General features: G+C 35.3%; 6 non-coding genes across 6 annotated transcripts; 3 read left to right on the top strand and 3 right to left on the bottom strand.

The window, feature by feature from the left end:
• Window positions 1–3,942: 3,942 nt before the first annotated feature.
• On the bottom strand, window positions 3,943–4,014 carry Trnap-ugg (transfer RNA proline (anticodon UGG)). The gene has a single exon. It is a non-coding gene; the product is annotated as a tRNA-Pro (tRNA).
• A 360-nt stretch (window positions 4,015–4,374) lies between these two features.
• Trnap-agg (transfer RNA proline (anticodon AGG)) lies at window positions 4,375–4,446 on the top strand. Its single transcript has one exon. It is a non-coding gene; the product is annotated as a tRNA-Pro (tRNA).
• Window positions 4,447–5,693: 1,247 nt separating this feature from the next.
• Trnap-cgg (transfer RNA proline (anticodon CGG)) lies at window positions 5,694–5,765 on the bottom strand. Its single transcript has one exon. It is a non-coding gene; the product is annotated as a tRNA-Pro (tRNA).
• A 1,494-nt stretch (window positions 5,766–7,259) lies between these two features.
• Trnag-gcc (transfer RNA glycine (anticodon GCC)) lies at window positions 7,260–7,330 on the top strand. Its single transcript has one exon. It is a non-coding gene; the product is annotated as a tRNA-Gly (tRNA).
• A 319-nt stretch (window positions 7,331–7,649) lies between these two features.
• On the bottom strand, window positions 7,650–7,721 carry Trnap-ugg (transfer RNA proline (anticodon UGG)). Its single transcript has one exon. It is a non-coding gene; the product is annotated as a tRNA-Pro (tRNA).
• Window positions 7,722–9,611: 1,890 nt separating this feature from the next.
• Trnap-agg (transfer RNA proline (anticodon AGG)) lies at window positions 9,612–9,684 on the top strand. The gene has a single exon. It is a non-coding gene; the product is annotated as a tRNA-Pro (tRNA).
• Window positions 9,685–9,899: the final 215 nt, after the last annotated feature.

Here is a 9,899-nt window from a genome sequence, read left to right as displayed (position 1 = left end):
TTAATTATAATACATGTACCTTTAATATTTGATTGTTTTATTCGAACCGGATATTTTGAAGCCTATTTTATAGAAATAACTGCTCAGCTAGCATGTATATTTACCAGAGCAATTTTGTCCGTTGTACATTGGGCCGCATTCACATGTATAGCCCGTAATGCCATTGACACATCTTCCATGCACGCATGGACTTGATGCACAGTAGTCCACTTATGTAAAATTATTTGCGTAAGTGCGGTATGTGATGGTTCTACATTAATTTACACTTCTCATTTTTTCGACCTTAATATCCAACTTGCAAACTACTGATCACAGGCGCTACATAAAAGCCTCGTTAACGTAGTTTAAAGTTTCAAATGTCGTGAAACGTTCGTCTTTCCCCTCATTTTTCATGTACAGTGTTATTAAGCCACTGGCTAAAAAGCAAGCGATTAAAACAACACAAAGTGTACCTATTACCTTGAATAAACTCGTTTTTTTTCCCCGAAAATCTTTCAGGAAATCGAAGTATACCATATTGAGCATGTATATTTACCGGAGCAATTCTGCCCGATGTACATTGGTGCACATTCACATTCATAGCTCGTCATTCCGTTGATACATTTTCCATAAATGCATGGGTTTGATGCACAGTAGTACACTTCTGCAAAGATCAATTTACGGAGTTTCTTACGGTAAGCTTACATACAGTCAACGATATATGAGTGCATAGTGATGCATTGTTATTATGGACTAAATTTCATATGAAAGTTTTCATACATGTTTACAAAGTCACATTTTGAAAGACATTATGCCGGGCATATTTCCCAATTTTTGCGTCGGGGGTACTTGATTATTGCGCCTATTTGACGGGTAATTGACGTATTTCAGAAGATAATTAGTTGTTGTTAGTTTGATGCAATCGATATTTTCGTACGCATTTGCCAATACAATAATGTTTGTAGTTACAGGTTGCTGATTACACAATATTCTCTTAGTAAAGATTACTTACGGCCGCAGTCACATGTATCGCCCGTTATGCCGTTGACACATCGTTCATGCACGCATGGACTTGATGCACAGTAGTCCACTTCTGTAAAATTATTTAAGTGAGGTGTGTGATGGTTCTACATTAATTAACATAAAGTGTTTTTCGACCTTAATATCCAACTTGCAAACTACTGATTACAGGCGTTACATAACAACCTTGTAAACATAGTTAAAAGTTTGAAATGTCTTGAAACGTTCATCTTTCCCCTCATATTTCATGTACGGTGTAATTGCCACTGATTAAAATGCAATTAAAACAGCACTAAGTTTACATATTATCTAGAATAGACTCGTTTTATCCCGACATTATACAGGATATCGAAGTATACCATATTGAGCATGTATATTTACCGGAGCAATTCTGCCCGATGTACATTTGAGCACATTCACATCCGTAGCTCGTCATTCCGTTGATACATTTTCCATGAACGCATGGGTTGGATGCACAGTAGTTCACTTCTACAAAAGAATCAATTTACGGTGTTTCTTTCGGTAAGCTTACGAACGGTCAACACTATATGAAATAATCGTGTTGCAATTGTTATTATGGACCGAAATTTCAGTTGAAAGTCTTCATACATGTATAAAAATTCAAATTTTGAAAGAGATTCTGTATGGCATATGTCCCATCTTCAACGTCAGGGTACTTGATAATTGTGGGTATTTGACGGGTATTTGGCGTGTTTTCAGAAGATAATTAGTTGTTAGTTGGATGCAAATTTAGGTTTGTGGTTACATGTTGCTGATTACAATATTTGCACTTAGTAGCCTAATTAGTAGCAAACTTCCTATTCCAGTTGTTACAGTACAGCCATGTTAAAATAGGTTAAAGCTTCGTTTGTCTGAAAAGGTCGTCTTATCCCCTAATATTTCATGTACGATGTAAATATGCCACAGCAAGCAATCAACATAACACTCAGTTTACCTAGTATCTTCAATAAACTCTTTTTTTCCCAGACAATCTTACAGGAATGGAAGTAAACATTATTGAGCATGTATATTGACCGGAGCAATTTTGTCCGTTGTACATTGGGCCATAGACACATGTATAGCCCGTTAAACCGTTGACACATCTTCCATGCCAGCATGGACTGGATGCACAACAGTCCACTTCTGTAAGAGTATCTAAGAGAGAGGGAGAGAGCGGTGTGTGAAGGTTGTCTGAGCTGGGGACTACCAATCCAAGCAAAATTTTGTCCATATGGCTAAATATTTTATATCAATAAGCATCTGTGTAATGCCATTTTTTATTCTTTCATAATTTTCGAAATTCATCGCAAATTACCATAGTCTTACCACCTACTTTAAGAAAACTTATTCGTTTAAACTTATCAGTCTTTAAATGTTTTATTTATCAAGTTTGTAAACACGTGACGAAATAAAAATAAGACTTTATGTTCGGATCAAACTTTAAATAAATATTTAATTCTTAATTGTAAAATGCTTAATGTTAAATAAAAACGTGTGACAATCAATACACACCAGTACTACAGTGTGAGTTGCACAAATCCCCATGGCAACATTTGTGACACGTCGTTTCCGTTAAAGATCTAGTGGCCTCCAAAATAGACCTGCCTATTATTGGTGAAACATCCCCCTTGAGGTTTTCGCGATGCTGTTAAATGCAATTGAAAACATAATGCGAATTTAATGATGGGCATTTAATATATTTGATGTGCGCAATAAAACTGTCTATTACAAAATATGTTTTTTAAACATATTTGAACCAATAACAACTATTAACGACATGTTCATTGATGCTTTAGGATTTTAGTATAAATTGCGAACGAAGTATAAGAACACAAATGTATGCAAGTCGAAAATCACCGAGCTTGCAAAAGCTCCGTGTACATCCTTAATCTATACATTTTTTTTAATATGATAAATGATCATAAAACAAATTACAGTTGCACAGTGTGATTTTATAAAGCATTTTTATAATGTAAGGTCTCTTTTATAATCGACTTCATCAAAACCTTGTTTATAATAGATCTCCGTGTATTGAATAACTAGTATTTATTATTACGAAATTCAATTCTATAATTGATTAATCTATTCATATAATTTAAAAATGTGTAAACTGAGTAATACAATATTCCACTACTTGTAAATTGGTTTACGGTTTGATATGAAAGAAGGAAAATGAGGCAAGTAGGCTTTAGATGTATGATACAGAACACTATGCATACACCTCATAAAAAGCTAGCTTTATTTAAAGTGTAGTCACCTACTTAGAATATCAAGCGTGTTTAACGTTATAAAGAAATATATGTAGAAGTGCAAAACATTAAATGAAAAATATGTTCACAAGATATACCCCGATTATTAGGAAAATATGGCATAACTGTGCCGTAACAATTTATGTGCATTTCAACCCAATTCTAGATACGTTGATAAATTCAACCGACATATCATACCCCACTTGTTTAAAGAACAGAGATTTAAAATGTTAAAGGTTAATCAGTATTTGCCGAATTCGATAGCAAACGTTGAAGGTGGCCTTTACAATAAGCGCATCGATGGTTCAGTGGTAATACGTCGCCTGCCACGCGGGCGACCCGGGTTCCGATGCACGTTTTTATATATGATTATAGAAACTGCATTTGATTGTTATACAGAATGATCAAGAAATTACAAATATAAAATTCTTGATTAGTCTTTTATCAACATGTTTCTTTACTAATGAAAATGTGCGAGAATCGTAATGTCCCACTTTCGAGATGTATATTTCTCAAATATGGAACGAGCCCAGCGTTTTAAACTTCATTATTTCTCATAATTTATTTACATGAAACATCGGTGGAATAATCAAACAATACTTTTCAATATTGATGGTACGATTCTTATGCTCAATTAAATACATATCGGGACATTTACATTAGTTTGGAACTGATAAACAAATGCAAAATATTAGGGCTCGTCCGGGATTTGAACCCGGGACCTCTCGCACCCAAAGCGAGAATCATACCCCTAGACCAACGAGCCACTCTTGATAATGTAATTTGATCGCAGTATGATAAGAACGTTCAAATAGTAAGATAGCGATAAATGGTTGTGCAATCGTTTATAATAATTAATTTAAAGCATTGTAGTTGGTTTATTAATAGTGAATCAATACTTACTTCACTATAAAAGACACGGACAGATCCGTATGACTCGTTGGTCTAGGGTATGATTCTCGCTTAGGGTGCGAGAGGTACCGGGTTTAAATCCCGGACGAGCCCGACATTTTGGTTATATATGGGCAAATTTAATTAATTTAATTTAAGTAGAACAAATACAATCGATGACTTTGAAAAGTTTAGTGATATTATTTAGTCAATGTGCAGTTGTAATCATAGACAAGGCTCGTTGGTCTAGGGGTATGATTCTCGCTTAGGGTGCGAGAGGTCCCGGGTTCAAATCCCTGACGAGCCCAGCACTGTTTTCGTTTCCTTTTCTAATGTATGCATATATGTACGTAAACATACATCAAGTGTTTTTACCCTAATTAAGGAATATATGTAGAAGTGTAAAACAATTTATTGGTTAATGGTCACAGGGTTGCAGCGAAATGTCGCGGGTTCGATTCCGCGATTAAACCTAACCTATCAATTTGTCCTTCAAATTAGACGTAAACCAAGGCGCAGTATTCTTAGTTTTACTTCCCGCACAAAAAGACATAGAGGTGTATCTGAAACCGAACGTTTCCTGTATCTTGCGATAACCCCGGGTAGCAATACTTACAGAAAAACGTAGTTGAATGATTTATTACGGTATTATTGTCAAATTAATCAGTACTTCAGACTAAATTTGATATTTTTAGACGCTGTTTTCTGGGCATTTTAATGAAACAAGAATTACAGTATGTTTGCATACACTCAGTTTTTCAGGATATTCGCTTCATTAAATATTAAGTGATTTCAGAGGTATTGGAAGTTGTTAAATTGGATAACATATAGTCGAGAATATAACGTTTTAAATGACACAATAATAGAAAAATATAGCATAACTGTGCCGAAACAATTTATGTGCATTTTAAACTCAATTCTAGATTCGCTGATAAATTCAACCGACATATCATACCCCACTTGTTTAATTAACAGAGGTTTTAAAATGTAAAAGGTTAATCGGGTTTCGCCGAATTCAAAAGCAAACGTTGGAAGTTGCCTTCACAATAAGCTCATCGGTTGTTCAGTGGTAGAATGCTCACCTGCCACGCGGGCGGCCCGGGTTCGATTCCCCGGCCGATGCACGTTTTATATATGATTACAGATACTGTATTTGATTGTTATTAATAATGAAGAAAAAATGTCGAATATAACATTATTCATAAATAGTTCATCTAAATGTTTTCTTTACTAATGAAAATGTACGAGATTCGTAATGGTCTCATTTTCGAGATGTATGTTTCTCCTTCAAATACATAACGAACCCAGTTTGTCAACTACATTATTTATCAAAGTTTATTTACATGAAACATCGTTGGAATAATCAGACAATACTTTTCAATATTGACGATATTATCCAAATGCTTAATTGAATAAACATCCAGACATTTAAATTATTTTAAAGCGTTGGAGTTTGATTGTTTTGTTTTTTTTTGCATAACGATTATAAGATATAGACAACTCGCACTATACATTACATGTATATTATATGGAAAACGTGTTTAAAATATAAATGGGCCCGTCCGGGATTTGAACCCGGGACCTCTCGCACCCGAAGCGAGAATCATACCCCTAGACCAACGGGCCGTTGTTATATCACATATCCATTTGATGTTTTATATAATGTTAATATAGTTTAATCACAGTCTCTATGACATAAACTACCTTCGATGAATAAGTTTATTATGAAATGTACTTTGACTGCACATCAAACATAAATTGTATCGTCATATTTTATAGATTCATTTTATCCGCTTAAATCGTCTTATTAAACACTATTCATTCGCAATAAACTGTATACGTGGCAAGTACAGTGTAAAGAGCGAGTGTATACTTATGTGAACAGCTGTCTTGCCTTTGTGGTGCGTATGTCTATGAGGGATTGATTCTTGAATTGGGTGCGAGAGGTCCCGGGTTGCAATGGTTAACAAGCCCGTCACATTTTTACGCTCGTTTAAAATTCATATAATATACATTGTAATGTATAATGCCAGTTGTCTTTATCGCGTGGTGTCTTTAACTAAGTCACGAATTCAAGATAGCACGTTTCATTTAAGCTAATAAACTGATTACAGCATGCTATTTTTATTTGCCCGTAACACTGTTTGTTAGTGTAGCGGAAATGTTCACAAAACGCAGATTAACAAATGTTTGACATCAATATAATATATTTTAGTTCAATTATTAAACATTTCTTCAAAAATGCTAATTAAAAACTATAATCGTTATGAACTCTAGACACAAATATGTCTCAATATTTGTGAATATATGCATATCAATATGAGGTGAAGCGAGAATCATTCCCCTAGTCCTGCGGGACGTGCGCATTCCCATTTTCACTTTTTTTATGTTTTTACAGTTTAATCTGCACATCTATAGCATACTTACTTAACAAAGAGTAAGAACATATTGAAATCTTTTATGATTGCAACACATAAATACATGTCATTGATTCATATTTATACAAATGTAGATGCATTTTATCCACTGATGGCGACTTATTTAGCATACTTCATTCGCAAGAAAGTGTATACGTGGCAGGTAAAATGTAGAGGGCGATAATATAGCTTACTTAGGTTAACAAGCTGTCTTGCCTGTGTTGGCTCGTTGGTCTAGAGGTACTATTCTCGCTTTAGGGGCGAAAGGTCTCCTTTACCAAAGACGGACGAGTTCGTTACGTGTTTACCATCGATTGAAAAACACATTATACAATAATAATGCGAGTTTTATATATGTTATTAACACTATAATAAGAACAAAATAAAAATGAATGCGGTTAATTGCAAACACATAAATTGTTAAAATGATTCAAAGATTGATGCTACTGTAACAACAAATTTTATAATCAACTATGTAAAGGGGTTTGCTTATCGGTTGTAGTTTACGATTAATCCTTATATTATTACAAGTTTCACCGTTACTTATTACGTTAATAACGAAATATTTACTATACATATTGCTATGCTTTTTTTCAAGTTTGAACTCCCATCATTTATTTTGCGCTTGTCAAACAATCTCCATATGCGACATATCATCGTAAGTTAACTTGTCTTATGTTAAGAAGTCGTCAACTCCAGAATCGCATCGGTGGTTCAGTGGTAGAATGCTCGCCTGCCACGCGGGCGGCCCGGGTTCGATTCCCGGCCGATGCACTTTTTTATACATGATTATATTTGATTGTTATAAATAATGAAACAAAATTGAGGAAGATAACAGTCTTCATAGATATTTTATCAAAATATTTCTTTGCTAATGAAAATGTGCGAGATTCGTTATGGCCCCAATTTCGAGATGTATTTTTCTCGTTCGAATACGGAACGAACCCAGCGTTTTAAAATTCATTATTGCTTATTATTTATGTACATGAAACATCGGTGGAATAATAAAACCATACTTTTCAATATTGAATATATTATTTCAATGCTCTATTGAATCCATTGAATTGAACATCCAGACAATTGCAAAATATTAGGGCTCGTCCGGGATTTCAACCCGGGACCTCTCGCACCCAAAGCGAGAATCATACCCCTAGACCAACGAGCCACTCTTGGTTATCCTTATTTGATTGCTGTTGTTGTTGTTGTTGTTTTTGTTTTTTATCGAGTGCACCGGGATTGTCTCCCATATGGCCATCGCCCCCAGAAAGACGTGTTAGTTAGTTACGGGGGTTAGTGCAAGATACAGGAGACACCCCGTTCCAGAGGTGACCCTGGGTCTTTTAGTGCCCGGTGTATAGCACCTAGTACACTGCACCTCGGTTTTAACGTCTCATGCGAAAGACGAGTTAGTAGGTTAGGTGCAGCGGGGGATCGAACCAGCGATCTCTGGATTGTGAAGCCAGTGTGTTACCACTAGACCACGGATCCGCTACTTATTTGATTGCAGTATTATACAAACGTTTAAATAGTAATATTGACCATAATTGTTGTGTAATCGTTAATAATTGGTGTCGCACTGAAGTGCGGCGACTAGTATGTAATACGTTTTTTTTCGCTTATGGGAGGAGAAGTTATTTTACGGATCAATGTATATATTTTTGTTGTCAGAATATCTTGAATAGTGGTGATTTTTTTTTTGTAAATTAGTGTAAATAAGTACTGCATTTGTGCCTATTACATTTAATACAACATTTATTGCCAATAATGCAAAGCTAATTCTTTTAATTAATAACTGATCACAGCGACTGGGAATAATAAAAGATCACAGGGACTGAGAAAATACGCGAACCGGTGAAATTTTCTGGTTTTGTAACTTTCGGGAGTAACTACTGTTAACTTAAATGCAATATTTAGAATAGTTGTCTTGCATGTTACATGACCTTACTTTATGATTGTTTACAAGCCTTTTTCCTATATAAATGTAAGGAAAACTGCCCTGTCCCCTGGCAACCATGTTTTTCAACCGAACGGAACCGTTTTCAAACTTAACTCACGTATCTAGGAAACAAAAGTTCTGACAAAATTTCATGAAAATTGGGCCAAAAATGTGACTTCTAGAGTGTTCACATGTTTTCACTATATACATATAGAGAAAAATGCACCGCCCACTGGCGGCCATGTTTTTTCACCGATCTGGACCATTTTCAAACTCGTCCGAGAAATCAATAAAACCAATGTTTTGACCAACATTTATGATGATTGGGCAAAAATTGTGACTTCTAGAGTATTTACAAGGTTTCTCTATAGCCAAATAAGAAAAACTGCCCCGCCCACTGGCGGCAAGTTTTTTCAACGGACCAGAACCACTTTTGAACTCAACCAACATATCATTAAGACAAACATTTTGACAAAGTTACATGAAGATTGGGCATGAATGTGACTTCTACAGTGTTTACATTTTTTTTTCTTTTTTTGACATAGTGACCTAGTTTTTGACCCGGCACGACCTAGTTTCGAACTCGACCGAGATTTCATTGGGACGAAGTTTCTGACCAAGTTTCACGAAGATCGGACAATAAATGTGGCCTCTAGAGTGTTTACGAACAAATGTGGACGGACGGACAAACGACGGACAAATACCGGTCACAAAAGCTCACCTGAGCAATCAGGTGAGCTGAAAAGGAAACCAATGTAAATAAAATGAACTATGAAATATTTGAGGCTTACAACACAAATAGATAATGGTTATTTGGGAGTTATAACACAACATCATTGATAATGGTTATTTGGGAGTTGTAATACAAAAACATAGATAATGGTTATACCAGTATATTTTTCTATTTTGTTTAAAATAATCGGCCAATATATTAATATTTACAATTAAAAAAATCGTTCCATGTAACTTTAATAAGTGCCTTTTACACTGTAATTCCCGGCGCCCTTTGATGCTTTGCATCAATACTTATCTTGTAATTAATTTAAACGCGTTTGTAGTGATTTTATAAACGGTGATTTAATACTAAGTTCACTATAAAAGACACGTACCGAAACGTATGGCTCGTAGGTCTAGGGGTATGATTCTCGCTTAGGGTGCGAGAGGGTCCCGGGTTCAAATCCCGGACGAGCCCGACTTTTTGATTAAAGATGATTTTACTTAAGCAGAATAATTACCAACTTATCCCTTGAAAGATTAAGATATATTTTTAAGTCAATATGCAGTCATATCGTCGACAAGGCTCGTTGGTCTATGAGTATGATTCTCGCTTCGGGTGCGAGAGGTCCTGGGTTCAAATTCCGGTCGAGCCCAGCACCGTTTTCGTTTCCTTTTTAATGTAAGCATATT

The sequence above is a fragment of the Dreissena polymorpha genome, chromosome 10 (assembly GCF_020536995.1).
Source record: "Dreissena polymorpha isolate Duluth1 chromosome 10, UMN_Dpol_1.0, whole genome shotgun sequence".
Lineage (NCBI taxonomy): Eukaryota > Metazoa > Mollusca > Bivalvia > Myida > Dreissenidae > Dreissena > Dreissena polymorpha.
The sequence above is the reverse complement of the archived record's forward strand: the minus strand, read 5'-3'. Positions and strand labels throughout refer to the sequence as shown.